General features: G+C 45.3%; 1 protein-coding gene across 1 annotated transcript in view; it reads right to left on the bottom strand.

Annotated features, from left to right (window-relative positions):
• Positions 1-26397, bottom strand: part of THSD4 (thrombospondin type 1 domain containing 4) — a 2493250-nt gene that overhangs the window by 447344 nt on the left and 2019509 nt on the right. The window lies entirely within an intron of this gene.

The following is a 26397-nucleotide window of genomic DNA, read 5'->3' as shown; positions in this document are numbered from 1 at the left end:
ATTTTGTTCCAGGGGCTCAGGATCCTTCAGGCGATCGTTCGTTGCAGCCAGCGAGGAACAGGCCTTCGCGTCCGATAGTGCGTCCGGAGGAAAGAAAGGTGTTTCGTATCGCGGGCAGCGAGCGCCGCCCGAGGGTGTTCTCCGGCGTCTGTTTGAGGTATTTGTCGGGGCGGGAGCGGAGGTGGACGAGCAGCGGTGCCGGCTGCTACAGCGTGAGTAGATGCTCTCGGGCTGCAACTGTTTAAAGCGCCACACGGTGGAGCACTGGAGTGCACGTGGGGCGAAAACGAGTAATTTTATTACAGCGGGTGTGATTTCGAGCGAGATATTTACTAATTGAAGAAGGTTAGGAGCTGTTTTTTCCCCGAATCGGGCACCCATGTGGGGTGAGCCAGGCAGCCCGGAGATCGTTTTCTCGTCGTGGGGGTGAAGCAGGGCCGATTAGGGCAGTGCTTGGGGGGGAGACCTTGATATTTAATTAGGAAGGGTGCTGTGGTTTAGGGCAATAGGACGACCAAGTTTTGACATTGGACTGCAATCGAACTTCACAACAAGTTTGGATTGGGGTGGTTAACAAAGGGCTGGAGCAATTTCACATCTCCTTTGTATTTACAGTCGTTTTTGGTTGACCTTCAGCAAATGTGTTAGCCCCTCCTAGGTGTTATTGTCTTTCTCTATTACAGATAATCACAGTTTTTGTGTTCCCAATACAAACCACTACATCCTGCACGCGGTGAGCCTGGAGTGAGGGAGAGCGGACGTAGCCACACACTCGATACTGGCCGTGAGAGACGCAGGATTGGATCGGTAAGAGGAGAACGGGGGGCTTGCATTTCACTGCTTCTGGTCGCCGCTGGGTGGGTTTACGTTAGAGTTTACTCACCCCTGACAAACCGGAGAAGCCGGGGCGTTGCGGTTACGGTTGCATGGTGCTTATAGCCCCCTGAGCATCCTCCAGCTGTTGAAGGTACAAGGCACCTGTGTTGTAACACTAGGAGTGTAGGGCAGGGGTGTGCAAACATGCCGGGGCCAAGGGGTGGAAAAGGAGGGCCTAGCATGGAGGTTATGATGCACGCCATGATGCGTGAGATAGGCGAAATTAATAAGAGGTTGGGGAAAGTGGATGAATTGGAGGCCCGCATGAATGAGAGGTTTGCCGATCCACCAGGTCCATCGGGCAGGTCCGTGCGGCAGAGAGCGGCACCCTTGCCGAGGGGAGATTTTGTTACCCCACCAAAGAGATCTAAGGCCAAGAAGCCGAGGTACAGTGCCGGAACCAACTGTCGGTGAAGCATAACCCTGAAGTGGTGAGGGCAAAGATTAGCAAGGAACTGTCACTGGGCAGGATAGCGGGCCCCTTCCAGGAGGTTCCAGTGCCCAATTTTGTGTAGTACCAAAAAAAGAGAAAGGCGAGTTTAGATTGATTCACAACCTGTCGGCACCAAAGGGAGCGTCCTTGAATGATGCGATTGATGAAGGGATTTGCAGTGTGAAATATGCCTCATTTGACCAGGCAGTTGTGTTATTGCGAGCACTGGGGCCGGGGGCATTGATGGCAAAATCTGACATAGAATCAGCTTTCCGTCTCCTCCCAGTTCATCCGGTAGATCACCACCTGCTGGGTTTCAATTTCGAAGGCAAGTTTTACATGGACAAATGCATGCCCATGGGCTGTTCCATTTCTTGTGCTTACTTCGTGACGTTTAGCTCATTTTTAGAGTGGGTCATGAGACAGGCGACAGGACACCAGCAGGTCATGCATTACCTGGACGATTTTCTTTTCTTAGGTGCGACGGGCTCTCACGAGTGTGCTTGGGCATTGCAGGAATTTTGCGTGCTCATGCGGGCTTTTGGGGTTCCGCTAGCACCAGGGAAGACGGTCGGCCCGGCCACCTGCTTGGAATTCCTTGGGATCGAAATTGACTCAGTGGAGGGTTGCTTTAGGTTGCCCAGGGACAAAGTGTCTAGATTTAGAGCAGCCCTTTCCCAATGCCTACGCAAGGACAAAGTTACCTTGCAACAGCTGCAGGAAGTAGTGGGGCAACTGAATTTTGCTCTACGGGTTATCCCCATGGCGCGCCCATTTTCTCGCTCCATTGCACAAGCTATGAGAGGCCTACGAGAGAAACATCACCGCACGAGGCTGTCATCTGAGGTTCGCCAGGATATGCGGATATGGATGGCATTCCTGGCGGATTTTAATGGCAGGGTAGTGTGGCCCGGTCCTCCCGCCACATCAGCAGAGTTGGGTTTATGGACGGACGCTGCTGGTAGTGTGGGCTTCGGCGCCATTTTGGGGTCCAGGTGGGTCGCCCAGCGGTGGCCGGAAGAATGGAAAGCCTGAGGTCTGACCACCAACATTGGGTTCCTGGAACTCTTTCCGATATGGGTGGCCTTGAAGGTCTGGCCGGAACACCTATGTGATCAATCAGTGGTGTTCTGGTCGGATAACATGACAGTGGTGGAATGTATAAACCAACAGGGGGCACGCTGCCCTTTCATACTGCGCCTGATAAAGGAGATTGTGTTACAATGCTTAAAATGGAATGTGGTGTTCAGAGCCAAACATGTCCCCGGAATTCTCAACAATGCAGCTGATGCCCTCTCTCGCTTTAAAATGCAGGTATTCAGGGAACATCTTCCTGCAGCAGACCCCTCGCCAGCCTACTTCCCGGCAGTACTTTGGCAGATTGGTGCCCCAGACTACAGGACCTCGTGGTTGCTAGCTTAGCCCCCAGGACCAAGTCAGCTTACGAAGGGACGTTTTTGTCTTACCGGGCTTTCTTGGGGCTGGAATGGGAGGCTATGTGGGCGCAGGAGGACAGCTTTGCGGCATACTTAGAGACAATGCACAGGGAGGGGCGCTCAGTGGCGGCAGCGAGCAGACACAGGGCGGCGGTCGCCTTCTTCGCACAGGCTAAGGGCATGCGAGATCCTACTAACACCTTTATGGTGCGCAAGGCGTTGAGGGGTGGGCGCCGCCTGCAAGGTCACGCACCAGATGGAAGAAGGCCCATTGGGCTAGCGCGGCTGACAGCCTTATTGGGAGCGCTGCACAGTGTCTGTAGCTCCGAGTGGGAGGTACTTCTGTTTAAAGCTGCGTTTTCCCTGGCCTTCTATGGGGCTCTAAGAATTGGGGAATTAGTCGCAGGGTCAAAAGGAGACAAGTTGGGAGGCCTGCAGCGGTCGTGTGTTAGGATCAGTGAGGATACTATGTGGGTGACAATCCAGAGGTCAAAAACTGACCAGGAGTCCCGGGGTCACACCATAGTGCTCCACCGGGCACGGGCCAACCCTTGCTGCCCGGTCTCACATGTGGAGTACTTCCACAGGCAGCGAGGGGGCACAACGGGGGGTGCACTGTTGTGTCACGCCGCTGACCAGGTACCAGTTTAGGCGAGTCCTGGAGCTGACAGTCAGACAGGCAGGTGTTGACCCCAGAGACTTTGGCACTCACTCATTTAGGATTGGGGCAGCAACTGAAGCAGTAGCAAGGGGTCTCCCGGTTTACAGTGTAAAGAGACTGGGGAGATGGTCATCAGAGTGTTACAAACGATATGTGCGAATAGACTTGTTGTGACAGGACGGTGCTCACGCCTGGTATCTTTCTGGTTTTTGCAGTTTCTCAAACCTGTGACGCAGGGGAGGAACTCGCCGGCGTGCGTCAACGATCAACACCAGCTCAGCACAAGCAACAAGAAGGACACACGAAATTGGTGACTTGGATTGTGGGCCACTCTTATGTGAGGCGTGCTAAACATGTTTTCTTGCAGGGGACCGTATGAAAAGGGCTGCACTGAAAGGGTTCCATATTTCCTTTTTTGGTAGGGGGGTCTGTGCCTTAGCCAGTTTAGGGGCTTCTTCCAGGGACTCTTAGCGCAGCAGCCTGCCCCCCCGTCAGTGGTGATACTTCACCTGGGGGAGAATGATTTGGCCAGACTAGGGAGGCGCATCTTGATAGAGGAAATCATCTCCACTGCTGGGTGGGTCACGAAGATGTGCCCGGGCTGCACAGTAGTATGGTCGCAACTTATCCCCGATGGCAGTGGCGAGGGGGGGACTCGGTCAGGGCGTTGAATCACTCGGTAAAGAGGATCAACACACAGTTGGACAAACTATTCTGAGCCCCCCGGTTGCAGACGATTCCACACGGGTGTATCTGGGGCAAGCAGTTCTATCTGGGAGACGGGGGCCACCTGACTGAGGCGGGGAATGTCCTGCGGTCTAATAATCTTTGGGCGTGGTTAGGGGGATTTGCTAAATAAGTCAGTCCAAGTTTTAGGGTTAGGAAGGGGGAGGCCAGATCGTCGGTCAACAATGCTGGCTTGTGGCGGTAAGGTCATGACCGGTGAGCAGCTATTTTAAGGTCTGAGGGGGCGGGCATCATCCTATGGAGGTTCCCGCCCAGGGGGAGGGGCCATTGGCCCTTCCTAGACCTTCAGGGGCAAGGTAACTGGTGCTTCAAAGGGGCGCGGGTCGGAGGAGTGACGCTTTCCTTAGGCTGGTAGCCACCCCGCGCGCGCATACTCATGACGTCAGCAGATGGCGCTGAGTAGGGGCCCTCCTTAAGTGGGTAAATGGAGTTCACGGCGTGGACCGGGTAATTACCGGGCCCGGCTGCGCATGCGCACATCTTGTGGTGAGGCGCAGCTAGTAGGACCTGACACCGGTTAGCGACCTTGCCATATGGCCAGAAATGTTAGCATACTAAATTTCAGATGAGGATGTTAGATTCGGTTAGGAAACAATCTGTATTAGAGTTTTTGTTAAGGATAGTCTCTCACACTTGTTGACAATCATGTATCTAATGTCCTGCTGATTTTTCGTATAAACTGCATTTCGTACATTTAAATTTGTTGTTTTATATCTTAATAAATACGGCCGGGGGGTCCCGCGACCCCCCGCCTTCCAAAGATAATCATGTTCAGTTGTCCTTGTATCCGGGTGTTGGTGTGGTCATAGGGAGGGGGGCGGCAGCCAATCACTGACCATGTTAAAGACTAATGACAAGTCAAGTACAACTAGCTTTGTATGATGGGACCTGTGACTTTCTTCCAGTGGGGACTCACTGATGCTTTTCATATTGTGCTTTCATATCGTGCCCTGGCCTTGTGCCCAATAGCACAAAACTGCCCAATTTATATTTTCATAAATCATGGCCTTTTAGATGCATTACACTTAATCCTCAGTATCTGAGTCTAGAACGCTGAGGACAGAGATAGGTCTAAATCAGCAGGATTGACTGGGCTAGCTTTGCTTTCCCAGGTAAATAAGCACATGCTTTATGTCCTGGATTAAGACTTTTTAGAATAAAATGGATCTTGAGAATTAATATCTTTCTTAACCACTTAACAGCCACATTCTCTGGTTATTTGAAAACAAAAGGTCACCATCTGTATGAATGAGTACGGCCGAGGTAGGCTTCATGACAGGAAGAGGATTTCAGAGTGGCATTATTTGAAATGGTTATTTCACCACTCTGAGGAAGAACCATCCTTATGCCTGTTATGAATATCTTGAACTTAGAATAAAAGCAATGATAAAGATGTTCAGTTCTTTGAACTGCTCTTTGTATGGATCAGTTTTATGAATAGCTAATTGGAAATTGATGTGTATACATATGTCAACTTCACTTAACTAAATGAAACAGAATTCAGAATTTCTCTTTGATTGCTAATCACAGTTTTAATCATAATTGTAAAACTGCATGTGTTGTGAGTTTAATCATGAAGGCTAAGATTATTCTCTTTCTGTACTGATATGCAGCAGATACATGGAATGTTAGTAGCATGTGGGGAGTTCTGACGGTGACAGTTAGAGACTGAGAGGTGGACCGGGCAGCTGACAATGTCAGTGGTGCTACATTGGAGGTAATAAACCAGTGTGGAACTACAGCTTGTGTCTATACTTTAACATTGGCGATGAGTAACACTTAATAGGAGACAAGCAGAATCACTCCCAACTCCCCTGAAGATTACAAGGAATTGATGACTTTTGTACATATATCTTTTACGACAAGACTGTTCTGATTTGGTGAAGTGATTAAATGCATTAACAGAACGTATCGTACACATACCTCTTTTTAATTTGTTTTGAATGTGCCTTGTGACTGTAATCACCAGCACTCTAATAACTCCAGAGGATTTTCCCGAGCTCACTCGAGCTTCTGTTCTCACATGATACTGTGTTCTTACGTCATCATGTACGATGTCTAGCAGCCATTTAGGATTGGGCCTAACTCATCACTTATACAATGGGCATACATCATCTCGTAAAACAGGTGATGGCCAATTGGATGAGGCTGCACTTCACTTATCGAAGCATCACACATCAAAGCATTGTGCTGGAGTGCAGAAGTTATTTTTGTTTGGTATGAATTGCTGCAGTTAATCATGAGGCAATTTGTACATCTTCATCTCATACATTGATTTGTCTTCCCGGAGGTTTGCCTGGTTCTGTAAGTAATATGTCCCAGCCTCTAGATTATATTTCTGAGAAAGGAGATCTCATGATTCTGTGGAAACAATGGAAAAAATCTTTGATTCTTACCTGGTGGCCATAGGGGGTGAAAAATGTTCTGGTGCTGGGAAACAAGCCATTTTAATACATAACTTGGGAATAGAGTGTCACAACATTCGTCAAAGCATAGATGGGATATCAGTTGGAAATGGAGTTGTGGAACCTTCTGGTGACTTTGAGATGTCAGTAAGAATTTTGGAACAATACTTTGGACCACACATAAAGGTTGTGTTGGAATGTCATAAATTCCTTACTAGGAGTCAGGAGCCAGCAGAAAGAGTTGGCAACTATATTGCATCTCTCAAAACATTTGCTTGTACCTGCGAGTTGGAGGAGTTAACAGATTCATTGATAGGAGAGCACTTGGTGAGGTGCACCAATAGCAGTCACCTGACTGCAGGAGACATTATCCAGGAATTCCTCACTCAAAGAAGCTATAGCCATTGTTCAAGGTATGGAGAGTACATCTGACATGGTAAATATAATGGATGGGTTGCAAACTTTTACTCCGTGTACAGGAAAACACGATGCAGTAGATACTGGAGGTTTGATTGGCCTGGATGTGAAGTTGATATTGGTATGAAGAAGTTTCTGGTATTAGTGGATTCCAGATTTCCTTACACAATGACTGGAGATAGGATTTGTGAATACAAATTTGCTTTTGAGTATATAGAGTTGCTTCCCCCTGCCAATTTTCCTGTCAGTTATGGCAGTAAGCAAATTGATGCATGGGGGTATGCTGTTAAGAGAATTAGATTCAAGGACAGAGAAAATATTTGTAAGGTTTATGTGGCTGAGGTGCCAATCTGTTGTAATGGAGACAACAGAGATCTATGGGAATAACTCATAACCCGAATGCTTGTAATCAAGTTATGTAGGTTGACAATTGTGGCGCAGGTGGAAATGTTTTATAAAGAGTTTCTTGAGGTGTTCGCAGATGATTCTTACCTTCTTAAGAATTTGGAGCACCACATTGTTCTAAAAAATTGTGGCAAAAGCCTGCATTCACAATGTGCGCAAGGTTCCTAATTTGATACTTTATCCCCTGAAGAAGGAATTTAACAGGTTACTTGTTTTGGGTGTGAGTGAAGAGATAGAGTCTTCAGAGTAGTTGGCGCCTGTGGTCTTCACACTTAAAGATGGTGGTAATTCTATTAGAATATGTGTAAATCTGCTTGATCTTAATAGGTGGAGTTGGGCAGATAGCCAACCTCTTCCCAATATCTCAGAAACCATGACAATGCTCAAGGGAGCCAATTTATTTAGTGTTTTGGATCTTTCATCTGCATATCAGGTGAGCTTGCACCAAGATCTGAAACACTTGACCTTGTTTGCAATACCTCTGGGAGCTAATAGATTTGTAAGGATACTATTAGGTTTGGCATTCTAGGTTGCTTGCTTCCAGAGGATTACGAAAATAAAATGGTACTGAGGGATGTACCTATTTTCTGTTTTCTCAAGATGATATCCTTATTTATAGGAATAACGCTTTGGAGCCTGATGATACATTGAGGGAAATGTTAATAATAGTGACTGACAGTGGATTGACAGTGAAGAGAGAAGTGCAAATCGAGGGTGACATATCTGACTTATCTAGATAATGTGATATCAGAAGAGGGTATTCAGCCTAAATTTGAGTTAGCTGACAACATAAAAAAGCCCCCACATCTGTTTACAAGGAGCAAGTGGGAACTTTCTTAGGTCTCTCAGAGTTTTATTTCAAAATTATCAGATATTTTGCAAGTGTTGTTGAACCCATTGGAGTATTCTTAAAAAAGGAGATCCTTTTGTTTGGCCAGATGAGTGTGACATTGGTTTCAAGACAGCAATAACTAAGATTAGCAAAATACCCACATTAGGGCATTTTGATGTGAAAAAAGAAGACTATATTACCCACAGATGCCAGGCTCAAAAGAATAAGAGATGTCCTTACCCTAGTTGTGGGCAGTGATGAAAACGTGTTTGCACTTGCCTCTCGGGCATTGATGGATGCAGAGAATCATTATCCATGCATTGAAGGAGAAGCCATAGTTTGGGCAGTACGCAATTTCAAGTTCTCTCTGTTGGGTATTCCTTTCCTTGTGCATATGATTCTTTCTCCCTTAGTACACATTTTTTCTTGCAAATCTGGTGAGAGATTAACTCCCTGACTTAAAAGGTGGTGTGGAAGTGGAGGAATGTAGCTTTCAAGTGCAGTGTTGGACTTTGCCCTTTTTGCAGGGTCATCCCAGAACTGTTTGCCTTCCTCCTGTATTTCTTCTGACCTGTTATTGGTCGTTTTGTGACTCTGGGCACTTTATCACTGTTGATCAGTGCTCTCTATGGTAAACTTGGTAAGATTGGTCTACATCTGTTTGGCATAATTACTTTCAGTTCCTTGTACAGTGGTATCCCATATACCTAGGACAAGTAAATTAAATGCTGCTGAGGGGCTTGCAGAGCTGCTTGTGCCACCCACCAAAGTAGCCTTTCAAACCTGTCTCAGGCCTCTGCCACTGCAGGGCCTGCCCACACAGTTTACTGCCGCTGTGGCGTGGCATAAAAAGTGGTTGCCACATCTGCAACTCCCTTTTTACTACATATCAGTCACCCTTGGCCCTATGGGCAGGGTGCTGGGTAGGTAAAAGGTAGGACATGTGTGGAATGTCCTGGTAGTGACAAACAGTCTATTTGGTTTGCTGTGAGGCTGTCCTCTCATTGGGATGCATTGGGGATTCCCTGATATGTGCTTCAGTGGTAATTCCTGATATGAGAGGGGTAGCGTATCCATGTGTGGTATGTTTGGTATAGTAGTGATAAATCCTGCTTACTGGTGAAAGCAGATTTATTATTACTATTTTAGAAATGGCACTTTTATTATTATTTTATTTATTATTAATATTATTATTTGTAGGGCGCAACAATCATCCCCAAGGGGATCTCTCGGCGCTTGGGTAGCAGACAACTAGTGTGGGAAATGCTCATTAAAGCAGCCAGATTTTAAGATGTTTCTTAAAGAGAGCCAGACTGGGACAAGCCCAAAGATCTTCTGGCAGACTGTTCCAGTACCTGGGGGCTAGATAGGAAAAAGCACGGCCACCTATATTAACTTTCCTGATTCTCCGTCTGCAGAAGTGTAGAAGTGTGTAGAAGTGGGCATTTCTGTGTGCTATGTGTTTTGTGCCCTGCCTGATGTGTATTGACCGCCTGGTTCTGACAGGGGAGAGGAGATGTGCATCCCCTCCAGCAGTCCCGGGGGGGAGGGGTTGAAGTGTGTCCTGCCCTGCCTGGGTGACTCAGGGCTAGGCTGAATAGACCGTGGCTGAATGTAGAGCAGCGGGAGGAGTTGTCCGTTTCACCTGAATAGGCCTGGTCTGCATTTGGAGTGGTTGGAGGAATAACACCAGAACCTGAATAGGGCTGTGACTGCCTTTCACAATGCTGGCTACGCCCCCCGTGGCGTGTCTGGAGCCAAGGCTTACACTGTGAACAGAGGGTGTTGTGCTCTTGCGATAATTTTTGTAAGTGCCCTAGAACAAAGACATGTGAACTATGTACTGGGGCTGTGAACCCATGTTTGGTGAACTGGAAGAGAAAAGACTGTGTGGGGCCAGAAGATTGCTGTGCTGGCAGGGAATCGCCATTGTGACTGTGCCTTGTGTACTGGGCTGCTGGAGGGACTGCATCTATGTCCAAGGACCCTGTGTGCTGGCCTGATGCCTGCTTTCCTGGAACTGCGTGACCCAAGTACTCTCCAAAGAGTCCAGCACGAGGAGACTGTCCCTGTGCTGGAGAAGCCCGAGCGCTGGTGAAGGGCTTCAAATTCCTTGCCTTTGCTCCTGGGGAGCTTGGTTTTTCATCACTATCGCAACACGCTTTGAGAACTCTGAAAAATATGTTGCCCAATGAGTGGGCTCACTGGTGCTGCCAGGGAGGAGTGCTCTTATCCTCTAGTCTGCTTTCCCTATGCATTCAAAAGTACTGAGGCATATGCCCTATGGACCCACAAGAGATTAGTAACCTGGCCACAGTGTGCAGAAGCCCGGGCAGTAGGGAGCTGCCCGTCCCAGCCCAAGTGAGCCGAGTTCCCGATATTTGCCTAGCTGTGCCCCCAGCAGCCTACGAAGACAGCGCATCATTGGGGTTGCTGGAAGAGGAAGTCCTGTCGCATCACTGGGGGCAAGGTCAAGTCTCAGGTGGAGGGGCTTGAGCCAGGAGGCACTCCAAAAAAAGGCCGTTCTGGTTCCGCCACTGCACCGCCTGGTCACAGGCAATGGCCTCCATGGGATTCTGCAGGTGGGGGCTAGAAGAGGGCTCCTGTGCCCACCTCCCACCTGTGCTGCATTTGCTTCCTGGGTTTCAGCAGCTGTTCTGCATGATTGCAGGCAGCTGTGTTGGCTGTGGATTCCAGGGGAGACGAGGGCAGCGAAGTCTCTCCGCAGCGCTGTGTCCCTCCTCGTCGTGGTGGGTGCCTATTTGAGGAGGCACCAGTTCTTGAAGTTAGGGCAGGGTGAGACCTCGATGGAGGCCCCGGCTCATGGATTCTGAGGAATCCCCAGTGATACTGCCGGTTTTGCTGTGTGGGCACCCTAGTGGGTCTTGGCCAATAACATGTACAAAAAGCGCAGGAGAGCGGTCCTAGCTTGTGACTGCACACTAGATGCCCTGATGTGAATATGTAGATGATGTCCTATTGCCAGAATTCTGCACCATGGGTACAGTGATGTAATAGTGGTAGACCTAATGCGAGTATGATGTTACTATAATGTGTGCAGCTTACAAGGGTGTACTCTGGTACCCATGTTGATGTGGTTTATGCATAATGTGTTATGCTAAGTACAGTTCCTACCAGTAGCTACTGGGTTGTACTAATTGGTGTTTATGACAGTGGCCCGATTGGCCCAGTGAATTATGTAATCCCTGTGAAGTCATGACGAGTGCCTAGTGGCACAGTGTATATATGTGATTTTATGGATAATACAAAGGATATTTTTATATAACCTTGTTTGGAGTTTCTTTTGTGGTGTGTCTAGTGTGTCGCTGTTGTGTAAGTGTGTTGCTCAAACACTTTAGACGTTGCCTCTGGGATAAGACTGCTCTGCCAAAATACCAAGGGGGAGAGCCTGGATTGTCTTCAGCGTGTAACTCCCTTGCCCTGACTAGGGTTCTGCCTGGCTTAGGTGCATACCCTGGCCAACCAGAAACCGCGTTTCTAACATGCAGTACTTGCCAGGTCTTGTAAATGGAACTGCAGATTGTTTATCTCATTTACTGGTTGAAGATGGCAGTAGTGAGGTTATAGATTACCATAGTTGTGTGAATTGAGTTAATGAACAGGATATTACTCGCAGCCTTGGGACCATTTGTGGAACTTTGCTTTTAAATTCAAGAACGCTTTTAATTGCTGCCCTGCACCCTGCTTCCTGAAGAAACTAGGACCCAGGACACAAGCGGACGCTGCCGGGGCCGGGACTGCGAGACCCAGGTTGCTCAGCGCTTCTACAACCCAGCGCACCTGGTGTCTCTTCCCGCCCCCAGCCCTCCGCCCCTTGCTGCTTACTCGTTTATAAGGCTCGCGGCCCCCGCTACGCGGGTGCCGCTCGCAGCCTTGGGACCATTTGTGGAACTTTGCTTTTAAATTCAAGAACGCTTTTAATTGCTGCCCTGCACCCTGCTTCCTGAAGAAACTAGGACCCAGGACACAAGCGGACGCTGCCGGGGCCGGGACTGCGAGACCCAGGTTGCTCAGCGCTTTTACAACCCAGCGCACCTGGTGTCTCTTCCCGCCCCCAGCCCTCCGCCCCTTGCTGCTTACTCGTTTATAAGGCTCGCGGCCCCCGCTACGCGGGTGCCGCTCGCAGCCTTGGGACCATTTGTGGAACTTTGCTTTTAAATTCAAGAACGCTTTTAATTGCTGCCCTGCACCCTGCTTCCTGAAGAAACTAGGACCCAGGACACAAGCGGACGCTGCCGGGGCCGGGACTGCGAGACCCAGGTTGCTCAGCGCTTCTACAACCCAGCGCACCTGGTGTCTCTTCCCGCCCCCAACCCTCCTATTTAAGCTTAGAGGTGAGCGCGCACGCGGGACGCGCGCGGGACATAGCCCGGGGCTAAGCCCGGGCAAAGGGCGGGCCCTCTGAGGCCCTCCGAGGACCGAGAGGACTGGACTGGCCATACCCCCTCGTAAACTTTTCTTACTTTGAAATTGTTTTTATTGTGATCCCTTTTTGTACTGGATTTTATTGCTTGGCTATTGGTATTACTGAGTTGATTAGTTTTTTTCTTGTTTGATATTACTTATAGGGTTGTTAATTAAGCTACGCCCTTTTATCATCAATTATAGTACCCTGTGTTAGTTATTGCTGGTGCTATATAATGTCTACAAGGAAAACGAGAAGCCAGGCGGTAGCGGGGATAAAAAATACAAAAACCAAAAAACTTACTAGTACTCTGGATAGTTTTATCCTTCGTACAAACACCCTAATTGATGAGGGTATTATATTGATGGAACGGAGGGTTTCTCAAGATCTGCTCCAGGCTAAAAGGTCATCACTGGGTAATATAGCCATGGCTCGTACTCCGAATAAACAAACGCGTTTATCGGACACGTCCCATTTACCAACTACTCTTATGACCCCTGTATTGTCCACGGTATCTCCATTACCAGTACCCACAATTGAGTCTGTAACTCTTATAACACCTATGGCTACTACAGCTATTATACACTCAGACCCCCTGGAGTTAGAGGGGCCCTCTATTGTGGGGAAAACACCCTCTCCAATACCATCTGCTACAGAAGGGCTTGGTGTTGTTGTAGTTAGTCAAAATATCTCAGCTAGTATGGGGTATACGGTTGGTGGGGGAAATGGTTTACAGGAGGGAGAATTAAGTGCGGATGCCCCAGTAACCTCTGTTAGGCAATCTCGTGCTTCACACCCCTTACCCTTAGAGTTACCAGATGTATCTGTTTCCGATACAAGTCTGGCTAGCATTCTTGATAATGGTAGTCCTGATGAGTCTGGAGAGAGTGAAGAGGATGTGGATGCGCCCTTTTTTGATACCCTAGCAACCCTTATTAGGTCCTTGCTTTCGCCCTTGGAAGCTAGACTCCAGGGTATAGAAAACCAATTGGGAATTATATCAAATGATTTAAACTGTAAGGGGGTTAAAGTAAATCAAGAAACTGAGAAGAATACCCCCGGTACAACGGGAAGCCCACACCCATTAGTTAAGATCCCTCCAATAGTACCCACTCAGCAAACTAAGACTTGTCCAACCGTTACTATGGTGCAGAAGGTTGGTAAAGTGACTACTAATCAAGTTATTGTAGATGATAATAAACAAACAGGAACTGCCAGCGCAACTGCGCCTGGTATTATTCAGCGCCAACCCGTTGCGAAGACTCCTCGGGTACGGCGGAATATTAATCTACCATCTGACGCCTGCCCATTCGTGGTAGTCTTAACAGGTGTCCCTGAGCTCACTACAGATATCCCCGAAACATTCTGGGGGCTTAAAAATAAAGTTTGTCATTGGTTGGACAGAAACCTCCCATCCCCACCCAATATGAATAAGAATATTCTGATGGTAGAGAGAACACCGTGGGTGGGAGAGAAAAAGAAACATCTTAAAGGAGATTGTGTGGTAATTACATTTGAAGACCCCTGTATTGTTGAGTTTATTTGCTCTGGGCCTAGCCGCATTAATGACTCCGAGATTCAAATTAAACCTTTGTCATACTTTTATATGCCCACGGGGAACCATGATAATAGATGGAGCTGGCTAAGACCCACCCCGCATATACAAGGTTGGAGGAGATTTGAAACCCAGGGAAATCATCGTTTCGACAATTGGGGAAATGTTGGAAAAGGAGATTGGCAAGAAGTGCGTAGAGGTAGAGGTAGAACCTACCATGGTGGTAATAGGCCTAAGGAGGGATGGCTGGGCCCACAGTTGGACTATCCTATTCAATGTTATAATCGTTTCAATGGTCTGGAGGAAGTCGATTGACTTACAAAGCAGCCTATTGATCGATTAAGTAGTAGGATGGTGCAGGCTTTACCTGGAGATGAAGTTAATATACCGGTAGATAGAGTGGTTATGGTAGGCTCCACCGGTGTTGGTACAGATTCTGTTGCATCAACAGCTATAGTCGGTAGCTGTATGCAAGATATAGTACCCGCAGGTCAATTGGATCCCAAGCCCCCGGGTCCCCTCATTAATATTTTATCATGGAACATTGCAGGTCTAAAGAAAAACTTAGTAAATCCTGATTGGAACAATTTTATTAACACCTTTGATATCTGTATGTTTCAAGAAACGTGGTGCCTATCCCCCGAATATATGAATGGTTACTCTACATTCTATGTTCCAGCTGTCTCACTGGGAAGAGGCCGCCCTTCGGGTGGGTTACAGATTTGGGTGAAAATATCTCTGAATTGCCGTGTTATTTTTAATAAACCCATTTCTAACGACATCTTGCACATCACTCTAAAGAATAGTATAGGGGGCTATACATATGAAATCTTTTGTATTTATACTAGAGGTCTTCGGGGAGGGCTTATTTCCCCGATACTGGAATTATTGGATGTGGAGTTGTCAAAACTCCCGACCAGTGCTAAAATACTGGTCGGGGGGGATTTCAACTGCACATTCGAACCCCTAGATGTGGAAGAGGTACTGGGTCCGAACGTTGGGGAAGGTAGACAAGGTATACCCTTGCTAAATCTTAACCCAATTAAGAAATGGTCATCAAGAGTTATCCAGCTGAATGCCCTGGTGCTAGATCATAATCTCTGGGCCTTAAATGGTCGTACAAAATCAGATAGCGCAGGTGCTATGACCTTTAATAGGGTGGGATGCCCCTCACGCATCGACTACATCCTTTTAGATGCGCATTCATGGCCCGACGTAATAGACATGGTGGTCAGGGAGTCTTCCTATAGTGACCACAACCCCCTATGTATGCAGCTCAGGTGGGTACGTGGCCGTGAACCTAGCCGGGTAACAGAGATGCTAACCAAAGAAATTTTCCCTGTAAATAATAACAGAAGGTTAAAATGGAATGTAGTCAAATATGATGAGGGGAAGCTTCAAAATATCACGGATTTAGTATCCAAAGAGATTAGTAGTTTGACTGCTTCGCCCCACTTTGAAGTTAATGTAGTTGGTCCCAGTTTATCGGTATCCTACAGTAACTTAATAAGTAAAATAGGAGCCCATTTTTGTAAAAAGCAACCAGCAAAATCAGGTCTTATTGGTTTTAAAACCACAAGTAACCCATGGTATACAAGTAATTGTAGAATTAAGAGGAAAGCAATAACTAAAGCAATACGAAGCAAGGATTCTGTGTCCGTTAGGGCTGCCAGGAAAGATTATACAAGAAGTATAAATTCGGCAAAACGAGCCTGGGAGGAAGAGCACTGGCAACAGCTCAAGGAAGCAGCATGTGGGAAAAATGCTGTAATTTTCTGGAAATTAATTAATATCTTAGATAGCAAGGGAGCAGGATTGATTTTAAATCATATAACGGAGCAGGAATGGTACTCCCATTTTTTAAAGTTGTACTGTGATGATAACGTGGATAGCTTGCTACCACAACCAGCTAATACCCCTGGAAATATGCTCTGTGAAACTTTGATCCACAATTTAGATCCATTTTCGCAGAGAGAAGTATTAGATGCTATCTCTAAATTACTGCCCGGGAAGGCCCCTGGCCAAGATGGTCTCCCAGGGGATTTGTTAAAACATGATCCATATGTATGGTCCAAATATATTGTGTGTCTGATGAACTCGATCCAGGCTGGTCACCCTGTTCCAGACTCCTGGAAAGGCGCTGAGGTGATAACTATTTTTAAAAAGGGCGAAAGGGATGACCCCTCCAATTATAGACCAATAAGTCTGATAGACACCATTCAGAAGGTGGTAGGAAGGGTGATCATAAATCGCACAGAATCTTGGCTCATGGATAATGACATCTTGTCCCATTTTCAGGCCGGGTTCAGAAGCAATATAGGTGCAATAGATCAGGTCTTCAGATTTTGTGCAGTCTGTTGGAAGTCAGTGCTAATTATGAAGGGTAGTCTATACTTGGCCTTTATAGACTTGAAGACAGCATTTGACGTCATCCCACGGACTAAACTCTGGTCGGTCTTATCCGATATGGGATTTCCTAGTTACCTTTTACAATTTATTGTTAAACTTCATGAAGGAAATTATGCCAGGATCCGCTGGGGATCTCAGGGCCAATTGACTGAGAAGATTCCGGTAAATAGGGGAGTGAGACAGGGGTGTGTGATGGCCCCAACCTTGTTCTCCCTCTTCATTAATGGGGTGGTAGACCATTTGAGGGAGGACCAGGCTGATGCCCCCACCCTTGCGGGTGAGAAAGCACCTACTCTCCTCTTTGCCGATGATACTCTTCTCATGTCTAAATCCCCTATGGGTCTGCAGAAACTGCTTGATCGGTTTTGCAGTTTTTGTAAAGAAAGAGGGTTGACAATAAATACCTCTAAAACAAAGTTGATGGTGTTAACATCGAAAAAGCAACATAGGAAGGTTAACCTCTTGTTGAATGGCACCGCGCTGGAGGTGGTACAAGAATTTGACTACCTAGGAGTAAGACTTTGTAACAATCTGAGTTGGTCCGCCCATATTACTAAAATGGTTTTAAACCTTAAAAGGGTGGCAGGAGTGATTCTTAAAAACCAGCGACGTTCTATTAGTAGACCCATAGCCCCTACCCTGGCAGTGTATGAAGGGAAAGCACTGGCGGCGGCAGTTTATGGTTCAGAACTTTGGGGTGCGGAAAATACAAAAGTTTTATTAGTGGCGGAAAATAAGTTTATTAGAGATATGGTTTCGCTACCTTTATCGTCCCCCTTGAAACCTTTATTTTTAGACCTGGGCAAAAAATCAATAGTAGATCTGGTGCAAATTCGCCCCTTGTTATTCTGGGTTCGTCTCAGAAGGACCCCAGAACTCTCTAATTATGCCAAGGTTTTGGATGAGCTTATTGGCCTGAATGTAGCCAACAAAATTAAATGGTTGAATAACCTAAAGAGGCTCGTGAAATCCATAGGTCTGGAGGAGAGCTGGTCTTCTCAAATGCCACCCCCAAAAACAATTGTAAAAAAACTATATTGGGATTGGGTTGTTGCAAAAGATCTTAGGAACCAAAATTGGGGTAAATTAACCAGCAACTTTCTTGACCATAAGCCCCTTGGAAAATTGGAGCCCTTTTTGGACTTTATCCAGGTCCCTCGAGATAGAACACTGTTTCTGGAATTCAGATACGGTATTTTACCTCTCAACACATTCAAAGAAGGTTGGAAGGGATATAGTGGAACAGGGGTTAAATGTCCAGGTTGTCCCTGTCCGAAAGAATCCTTAGGACACTTCCTTTTTGCTTGTGTAGCCTACAAAAAACCAAGAGATAGGTGGTTGAAACCGGTTTGTAGGAATTTAGGGGTGAGGGAACATAGATTGGCCATGCGTATTTTACAAACAAATGTCATTTCAATGAATATGATTTGTGGGGTGGCTAAATATGTGGCGAATGCTTGGTTCATCAGGTCGAAATTTTTGCCCACTGTCTGAATTATTTTTATGTTAAAATTGTTTATTGCTGGAATATTTTATTTTTGTGTATAGCTTATTTTTGTTATTGTGTGTTGTACTTTTATGAAACTTGTTTCGAATAAAGTATTTTTCATCGATAATACAAAGGATATTTTTATATAACCTTGTTTGGAGTTTCTTTTGTGGTGTGTCTAGTGTGTCGCTGTTGTGTAAGTGTGTTGCTCAAACACTTTAGACGTTGCCTCTGGGATAAGACTGCTCTGCCAAAATACCAAGGGGGAGAGCCTGGATTGTCTTCAGCGTGTAACTCCCTTGCCCTGACTAGGGTTCTGCCTGGCTTAGGTGCATACCCTGGCCAACCAGAAACCGCGTTTCTAACATGCAGTACTTGCCAGGTCTTGTAAATGGAACTGCAGATTGTTTATCTCATTTACTGGTTGAAGATGGCAGTAGTGAGGTTATAGATTACCATAGTTGTGTGAATTGAGTTAATGAACAGGATATTACTAAGTATGAATGGGATAGAGGTGAAAAGGAAGATGTGTTTCCCTTGATCAAGGTATATGTTGTGAATGGTTGGCTAGATTACTAGATTTTAGATTCGGATTTGAAACCATCTTATTGTGTGAAAAATGAACTCACCATTTAAATGATGGTCTCGTAAGAGCGGAGAGAGTCATACCCCCGATGAGGGTGAAATCTAAAGTGTTCAACTTGGCACATGAAGGATATTTTGGAAGAAATCTCACCAAGGCCAAGGTGAGAGAGAAGTATTGGTGGCCAGCCATGGATCATCACTTGGAGGGGGTTGTTAAGGATTGCTTTATGTATGTCTTTAATGACAAAACCTGTGCTACCAATCAGGTTCCTTTGTCACCTATTGGAGTGCCTGAACATGGACAAAATTGGGTTTGGGTATAATGAGCCCAATTGAATTGCTACAATTAGTGGAAACATGTGTGTTGTTGTTGGTGGATTATGCGTCGAAATGGGTATAAACCAGGTGTATAAGTGGAATGCATGACAGAACAGTTTTAGATTTCCTCAGAAATTAATTTGCTTGATAAGGAGTGCCCAAGTATCATGTGATTGACAATGGTGTGCAGTTTGTTTCTCTGTAAAAGCAGTACTTCTTGAGAGATTTGGGGGATCAAAAGACAGATCTATATGCACCACAGGCCAATGGCGTTGTGGAACTCCTGAATAGGGTAGTGAAATCCTGTGTGCAGAGAGCTGTGAAGTCTAGCCTCACTTAAGGAGGTCCTCAGTGAAATGTGGGGGCCCATCATACTACTCCTAACTGTGTGACATTGTTGGGTGGGGTGGAGAATGCTCTTTCCCAAACTAAACACAGGTTGGTTGCCTCTTAACAAAACTACTTGTGAAGACAAGGAGGTAACCCGCCACAGGTATGGGCATTACCAGGAAAAGTACAAACACAGGTATAAAAGTAAAGTGCAGGAAATGGAAAGTGTATGATTTGCTTTTGATAAAGGAACCATTTTGGAAAAGGGAGGATGTGAACCAATTTATAGGTCCATTCAAAATTGTGTCTATCAATTTGGTTGCTGTCCATACTGGGAGTGCTTGGAGTATGTCCAGATTGGCTGAATGTTTAGACGATATGCTCAAGCCACACACCAGATGTGAAGTTGAGGAGAAAAGTTGTGCCTTGCTAAGTGCTCAGGATGTTAGCAGAAGTGCTCAGGGTGTTTGTGAGTGGTTGGTGTAGACAGGAATGTTGAAGCTCAATCTGCTGGTTCTACCAGCAGTGGTAAAGAGTTCATCTGATATAGGAAATTACCTTCCACTTCAAAGCTTATCTCATGCTTTAATGTAGTTGTGTTCAATTATTAGGTTAGCAATTTTTATTTTGCCTGGTGGGGATTTATTCTTACTTATACCTGTTATTCATACTGTACGTTTCAACTTTTTGTGTTGTTATATTTTTTTCTTTGTTTTACTGATTGGTTTTTGTATCAAGTGTGGGAGATGTATTGTGGGTTAAGTCACGATGGCTTAGATTATTCTCTTTATATACTGATATGCAGTACAGGAATGGAATGTTGGAAGCCCTGGTGTGTGGGGAGATCAGAGGGAGGCAGTTGAAGGCTAGGAGCTGAACTGGGCAGCGGATAATGTTGCAGGTGCTGCATTCGAGTAATACGCCATTTTGGAAGTACAGTTTGTGTCTTTACCTTAACAGCACACATTAAAAAAATGTTATAGGGGCCTAGTGGGCTGCTCCACGTTTTTACCTGGCTGACCTTTACCTCTAACCCCCACTTAGGTCTCCTACACTCCTCTCACCTATTAAAGTCTCCAAGTCCTGGGTTGTTGAGATTGCTGGTACCAATACCTGTTTGTTTATCTTTCACTTTCCTGTCCCAATCTGCTTTCCTTACCCCTTTTTAATTTTCACCCATTATCTTCCTTGCCCCTTAGGATATTTTGTATCTGTTACGTCATGCTCTAGTAATTCATTCCACTGTTTAACTTTGTTTTATTATGTGTCTTTATTTGCTATTCTCTAGTAACTCTTGTTTTACTATGTAACACTATGTAACTAATGTTAATTTGTAACTTGCAACTCGCTGACCCTCATGTAAAGCGCTCTGATACCTCCTGGTCAAGCCAGCGTTATATAGGGGCGGGAGGTTTGAACTTTAAATTCTGCTTGAGCAGAGCGTTTTCCCTATCCCATTGCCAAGCCACTGAAGAAAGGAGTCCATCCTGAAACGCGTCTGGCTGTTTTACTGAGGATGCCTGAATTGGTGCTGAGTGTGCTGGCAAGTTACAGATCGACATAAAAAACTTTGAACTAAATTGCTTCCTGTGGCTTCTCGAGTGGGTGCTACCTGAACTGTGGAATTTATACGGCTTTGCACGGCCGGAAAGAGAAGCTCACTGCTACGGTGGGTCCGGTTTGGCTCTTGCCTTAGAGCCTGACACAGCGGGAGGAAGGCGTGTGAGGTTGGAGTTCAGGGCTCCCGCCCGCATGATGTTCGAGGTCGGCAACTACAAACTATGGCAGAGACAGCGCCGAATTACGCACCAACCCACTTGGGTATTTATTTGCATCATACAATGGATTGAAAACGCACCCACTGGGGTAATACATGACTACATTAACCATGAGGCTGTGTTCACGGCCACGCCCATCCGGGGCGGGAGGTTTGAACTTTAAATTCTGCTTGAGCAGAGCGTTTTTCCTATCCCATTGCCAAGCCACTGAAGAAAGGAGTCCATCCTGAAACGCGTCTGGCTGTTTTACTGAGGATGCCTGAATTGGTGCTGAGTATGCTGGCAAGTTACCGATCGACATTAAAAACTTTGAACTAAATTGCTTCCTGTGGCTTCTCGAGTGTGTGCTACCTGAACTGTGGAATTTATACGGCTTTGCACGGCCGGAAAGAGAAGCTCACTGCTACGGCGGGTCCGGTTTGGCTCTTGCCTTAGAGCCTGACACAGCGGGAGGAAGGCGTGTGAGGTTGGAGTTCAGGGCTCCCGCCCGCATGATGTTCGAGGTCGGCAACTACAAACTATGGCAGAGACAGCGCCGAATTACGCACCAACCCACTTGGGTATTTATTTGCATCATACAATGGATTGAAAACGCACCCACTGGGGTAATACATGACTACATTAACCATGAGGCTGTGTTCACGGCCACGCCCATCCGGGGCGGGAGGTTTGAACTTTAAATTCTGCTTGAGCAGAGCGTTTTCCCTATCCCATTGCCAAGCCACTGAAGAAAGGAGTCCATCCTGAAACGCGTCTGGCTGTTTTACTGAGGATGCCTGAATTGGTGCTGAGTATGCTGGCAAGTTACCGATCGACATTAATAACTTTGAACTAAATTGCTTCCTGTGGCTTCTCGAGTGGGTGCTACCTGAACTGTGGAATATATATATATATATATATATATATATATATATATATATATATTCACTGAAAAAACCATAGGTTATAGACCATATATAGTTAGGAATTAGCATTTAGAAAACCTTATTTTACTCACACAAAACCATTGAAATTCCATATATAGTTAGTTGCACTAACTATATATCGCGCACCCGCAATCCACTGCTGATGATGTCACATATTACATCATTCATGACATGGTCAGTGACATCACTGATGACATCACTGATGACATCTCAAATGACATCACTGATGACATCATCTAGTGTCTGTGTGTTTTTGTAAAGTTTAAATACGTTTTACATATTGAAGAATGACTGGATGTATGGAAGACTGAGTGTGTGTGTGGCTGGCTGGGAGGTGTGTGACTCTGTGCATATCAATGTGTACTTGTATCAGTGATTGTATAAGAGAGTAAGTATGTGTTAGTATATGTGTGAAAAGTATGGTGTTCTGTGTTTAACTATAGATGAGGAAATCGAAGTGTGATTGATTCTTCACAGGACTGACTAGGTGTATGAGTGCATATGATAGTGTTCTAATAATAAGTGACTGTATGTATGAGTAATTGTATGGGTGAATGAGTGAATGTGTGTGTAGACGTACGAATCAGTGAGTGTGTATGTAGTAACTGGTATTGGTGTGTCATGATGTCATCAGTGATGTCATTTGAGATGTCATCAGTGATGTCATTTCAGATGTCATTAGTGATGTCATCAGTGATGTCACTGAAGTATGGTGTTCTGTGTTTAACTGTATAGATGAAGAAATGGAAGTGTGATTGATTCTTTACAGGACTGGCTTGGTGTGTGAGTAACTCCATGGATGAGTGGCAGTGTGTGACTGTCTGCATAGGTGTATGAGTGCATATGATAGTGTTGTAATAATAAGTGACTGTATGTATGAGTGATTGTATGGGTGAATGAGTGAATGTGTGTGTAGACGTAGGAATCAGTGAGTGCTTATGTAGTAACTGGTATTGGTGTGTCATGATGTCATCAGTGATGTCATTTGAGATGTCATCAGTGATGTCATCAGTGATGTCATTTGAGATGTCATCAGTGATGTCATCAGTGATGTCACTGACCATGTCATGAATGATGTAATATGTGACATCATCAGCAGTGGATTGCGGGTGAGCGATATATAGTTAGTGCAACTAACTATATATGGAATTTCAATGGTTTTGTGTGAGTAAAATAAGGTTTTCTAAATGCTAATTCCTAACTATATATGGTCTATAACCTATGGTTTTTTCAGTGAATTTTCAAGGTTTTGTAAATGCTAATTCCTAACTATATATGGTCTATAACCTATGGTTTTTTCTGTGAATTTCATTGGTTTTTTAACAGCTAATATCTGTAGCTGTAAAATATATTCTTCTTTAAATCCAAAAATATATTTTATATGTTTATGAATAATTTTTTTTTTTAATATTTTTTTTTCTTCGTTCCCGCTTCGCGAATCGGGAAGCTTCCCGTTAGCTGACCTTGATGCCGCGAAATAGACCGCGAGCCGGTAAACGTTTCTTTACCGCAAGTGCCGCGTTAGAAAACAACATCGTGACGCCTCCCGTCCGCATGACGTTTCACGTTGTCGCGTGATACGTCATATGACGTACAACGTTAGCGAACTGGTACGCGAAGCGAGTCGCAAAGCGCAGGTTTCTGGAAGCAAACCGGGAGGCCCTGCAAAGCGCTTAACGTAAACACAGCAAGTCATGTGACTTGGTAATAACACTTTTCATTGGTTCATTTCACTTTTGGTTTCCTAATGATGTAAGACTAGGTCATATAATCTAAAATGAACACTTTTGATTGGTTGAGAACTCTTGTTTTTCCCAAATGATGAAAATCCCTCCTTCTTTCCTCACTCTGACTTTCATCATTGTGAGAGAAAGACCCTTTGTGATCACTGAGCAATGGCTTCTTTAGTAGCTTCAGCTGGTGCTTCCCCACCACCTCCACCACATCCAAGGAAGAGTGGACCACCTGCTCAAGTTATAATTCAACAAGGAGAGGAAGAAGAGGAACAGGAGGACGAGCACGAAGAGAGGCAGTTTTTGCCTGAGCAGCCCAGGACGTCTCACCGGAAAGAAAACTTCATTTGGCAATTTTTTAAAATTCCCAAAGGTCAGAAAAAAGTAAATGCAAGATACGTAACTTGCCTTATATGTCAAGATAGACTGTCCAGAGGGACCGACAAAAAATACAGTTTCGGAAACTACACAATGCATCGCCATATGACTAGGTGGCATCCTAACAACTACAGTGCTGCACAGTTTCGGAACGACCTAGATAATCTCCCTATTATGGCCAGAAGATCTGTTGTACCGGAAGTAACGGGACCAGAGGGCAGGGAGATGGTGCCAAATATACAAATGAGATTTGGTGATGTAAAACACATCTGCGTATTTTGCGATGGATTCATTTCCTACGGAGAAAAAAGCATCACTCTGATCAACAGAGCTATTGACTATCATATGCAAGTTTGTACGAAACGCCCAAAATAATAAATACTTCTTTTTTTTGTTTTGTTGCTCCTGTTGAGCCCTTTACAATGAATCGTTTTCATTGCCCCCTCCAAGAAAAACCCCAAAAAATATAAAACTGTTCAGAAAAATTCAAAAAAAGTAAAAAAATGTTCTGAAAAATAAAAAAAAATGTTCTTTTCAGAACTACCTCCCCGTTATTAAAAAATTGGTACAATATTTGGAACTGTGCCAACCTCTATTTCTCTTAGTTCGCTTCCCAGTTCGCTCCCCGGTACGCGAACCGGAAGCGAACCAAAAACAGTAAGTATAAGGGAAGGAAACAGACACTTATGTTAAAAGAAAGACAGCTATAGGGGAGTAAACTAGAGATACTATTACCCGTAATCCACTGCTGATGATGTCACATATTACATCATTCATGACATGCTCAGTGACATCATCAGCAGAGGATTGCGGGTTTTTTGGCAACGTGCCTTATCCACGGTTTAATAACGCTGCCTTTTGCTTTATATAAGTTTTCAAATTGTATGAAATATATACCAATAGGTCGTTATGAACCTTTAGGTAGTGCTTTTCTTCATGAGGTCTGGTCGCTTCCATACACATACAGATGTTTCAAAGATGATCAAGAAGTTTATCTGAATGGAGAGGAATGCACTGAGACGCCAGATCATTCACTAATGTGTAGGCACATACAGTTACACGGTTCATGCAACAAACACCGACCAAATATGGCTTGCGTGTTGCAAGGCACGCCAGTTCCTGCTATCATCCCCACGTTCAAGTTGTTGGAAAATGGTAGTTATTGATGCTCAATAATGAAGATTGTTCTGAGTTAATTAAAAGTATTCCTTTTATCGTAACAGTAAGTGAACGGGTTATTTGCTGCAGAAATGTTCTATTTCCTCCCACACATGAACATAGGGAGTTTTCAATCTGGCCACAAATACCAACCTTGGGACAGATTTCAACGGCATGGCAAGAATAAGAGCTCTTTTGTCTCAGAGAGAGGTGGCCTTGAGTTCGGCCCGTGAAACTTTCGTGCTTCACATAGCGAACACCCGTACAGAGGTGCACACACTTTTCAATTCAGATTTGCCTTTCAAATTCAGCAAGATGGTTCCGACTATCTTTAACGCATCCTCCGCAAAGTCCCTGGCGCACTTTTTTAAAGTTGTTACCAGTGGTCTCGTGACTTCATTTGAGAAAATCTTTGGACTCATCCCTGCTTCCTTTCATTCTATTTTCTCCACTCTGGTTCGTGGATTGGCATTTTTACTTGCATTACCAGCGGACGCTCTTGTGCTTTTTTACATTTTTAAATATGGATGTCCCTCCTATGCAACCTCCCACCCTGCAGCTGCTGACACTGTTCCGCAATCGCATGCTAGAATATTATGGCACAATGCCGTTGGCGATATTAAGCACGGCATATGGATTATCTTTTCGATTCTCCTACTTCACCTGTGTCCAGCCTGTATTTCACTGCCTGACCTGTGATTTCGATTGGGCCATTGATTTGTGTCTCTGCGGACCGGTTTCTCCTGACGTCGACTTTAATCAGCTGATGACTCCTATCATTACTCACGAGTTGGTTTGTCCTGGCGAAAGGATTATGGCTGTGGCATTGATGCATGGACTACTTGGTCCCTGGAATTTACTGGCGGCAGCACAGTCTTTCTTGGAACAGAGCTTTCTTGAAAACCCACCGAGCTGTCCTCTGATGGTGATAGCACGTATGTTCTTTTCCGCTTTTAAATTGGATGGCTGAACTGTTTTCGGATGAAGACGGTGACTTCCTATTGGAGGCTGTTGCAGCTTATTTTGCATACACAGTTATGTCATAGACCTTTTTCATGTTTGATATGCTGAGTACTAGCATTTCATTGACAATTCATTGA

This window comes from Lissotriton helveticus, chromosome 3_2 (genome assembly GCF_964261635.1).
Source record: "Lissotriton helveticus chromosome 3_2, aLisHel1.1, whole genome shotgun sequence".
Classification (NCBI taxonomy): domain Eukaryota; kingdom Metazoa; phylum Chordata; class Amphibia; order Caudata; family Salamandridae; genus Lissotriton; species Lissotriton helveticus.
This window is presented reverse-complemented; position numbering and strand designations above follow the sequence as displayed.